This window comes from Manis javanica, chromosome 10 (genome assembly GCF_040802235.1).
Source record: "Manis javanica isolate MJ-LG chromosome 10, MJ_LKY, whole genome shotgun sequence".
Classification (NCBI taxonomy): Eukaryota; Metazoa; Chordata; class Mammalia; order Pholidota; family Manidae; genus Manis; species Manis javanica.
Genome location: NC_133165.1, coordinates 36950613 through 36953005, shown reverse-complemented (window position 1 = coordinate 36953005; position 2393 = coordinate 36950613).

Here is a 2393-nt window from a genome sequence, read left to right as displayed (position 1 = left end):
CCAGAACAACAGCAAGACCAAGTTCCTCTGCTCCTCCAATGGTGGCCCCCCCCACGCCCAGCTACAGCCCACCGGCTGGCCTTCCTGGCAAGACAGTGACCTCCTGGCTTGAGGGTGTGACCACTGCATCTGGATTTACTTTCAAACCTGACTGCAGGCATCTCGGTGTGGCCCCAGATCTGAGAGAAGCACAGCTTAGAGACCTCCAAACACTGTCTCCAGGCCAGGGGTAATCCATGCCGCCACTCCATGTTAAATCTCAAGGTCTGTGTGGAAGAAAGGCTGGGATTTCTTGACTGGGTGGTGTGTCTAGAGGGTAGCTGCTGGCTAATGCACAGGGAGAAGGGCAAGTGTGGGACCCTCATGGGGTAAGTTCCTGGGTACAATCACAGGGCAGGGCAGGCCCTGGGGCCGTGGTGGCCTCACAGAGCCAAGCTGATGGGGTGCTTGCCCCCAAAGCCATCTAAAGGGACTGTCCACGTGCCAGGGCAGGCCAAGGCCTCAGATTGGTTCTGATGCAGTGATCACAAAGAGCAGTCTGAGTAACTCTCGCTGCTGGTCAGGAGGAGCAGGTACTGGAACAGGAGCTAACAGGACAGCATGGATCTTCACAAATGCAGCCTGTTTTACGTGTGCCAGGCCTAGTGCTGGGCCCTCAACAAGGCCCTAGCCTGCTGTGCCAAGTCAGAGCCTGGCTCTGTTGTATGGTTCAGTATTCGACTGCATCACACAGAATACAGCGAGTGCAGGTGTACTGAATTCATGAAAAACATGGGCCAACCATATACTCAAGAAACAAGAATGGTCACAACAGGATGCTGAGTGTGTCAGGCTTGACCTTACAAGAACGGCTGGCCAAGTGACTTACTTGCGGATTTAAGGTTGTGCACTCCAAAAAGAGCCATTCCCCCAGAGATCACCAGGGAGTGGCAGCCTGCACGTCTGGCAGTGGATGGAAGACAGAGACCCAGGCACCTTAGAAACAACTGTTCAAAGGGAGACAGTGGTGGCACCCAATGACAAGATCCCCACACCTTCACAGACCACACCTTCCCCTGGGGCTCTGCACTGGCCTCACTACTGACCTCAGTACACATCAATGGACAGAGTCTGAATGTAGGGAAGAGGGAACAGCCAGAGGACACAGCAGAGGTGACCCTTGGCTTCATTCCAGGTGTTATCCATGCACCTGATAAAGTGAGAGGTGCCGGGAGCCTGCAAACACTTAACTTCTCACAGGAACAAAATGACAGATCATAGCAACCAAGCTAATGGCATAGGACGCATCAATGCCTGTGTTAACTGCCAGGAGCAAGGTGACAAAAGTTAAGAAGGGTCACGAACAGAGGACAACTATGGAAAGGGCCTGGCGTGTGGCAGATACCCTCCAACAAGCTGGGAAGACCAAGTCCAACTGGAAGACACTGTTTTAAGACAAATTCAAGGACATCCCTTGTTATACCCAGTTGCTGTGTCCCAAGGCGGAGGTAGTTATGGGATCCGAATCTTGGTTGGCACTTAGGTGGGAGGCTTCCAAGCCATCCCTACCTTCACCAGGACTCTGCACCACCACCACCTGCCCTCCCTGCACCCCACTGTAGGGACCCCAGGGGACCTTCTGGGACACTCACCCTCTGGACATCTGTATGGGCTTCAAGGTGTGTGTTTCAGACAGATTACTGCAACATGGTACACAGCCCAACCACGAGTTTCAGGAAGGAAAATGACCCATCGTTTTCAATTTCTATTTCAAGTTTATGGAAAAGCTTTGCTGTAATAAACTCAAGAACTGCCCCACCCCCACCCCCAGAGAAGTGGAAGAGCATGAGCCTGGATTGAGGGGTCTTAGGACCACACCCCAGACACCACTTGCTGGTTCCTGCTGCCTTGGGTCACAGCAAGGACACCTGCTCAGTGACCATTACACTTGAAATTGCAGGCCTCCCAACACAGCCCGGCCCCTTCCCCTGCATTATTTTTCCCCAGAGCCCGCATAACCATCTGACATACTTTTCGTTGTTTCACCTCCTAGACTGTAGGCTTGCTTCAAGAAACCTGCTTACGGCCATGTTTGTCCCTGTGACCAGTGCAATAAACAGTCCTTGGCACATAAGCGGCAGACAGTAAGTATTTGATGAGTGAATGAATAAAAGGAGGGGATGTAGGCCGGCAGTGGGATGTCAGTTTATGATATGATTACCAGTTATTTTTACACTTCATCATTTTCTTCCAACTGAACTGTGGAGTATTCAGAAAATAACTTTCAAGTAGGGTTATCTTCTAAAGTATTTTTCGCTGGCTTCTCGGTGCCTCTTTACCAAAAGCCTTATTTTTTTAAAGCTAATCTATAAATGATCAAGTAAAATAAAGATGACCTCTTCAGTTCTTAAAAA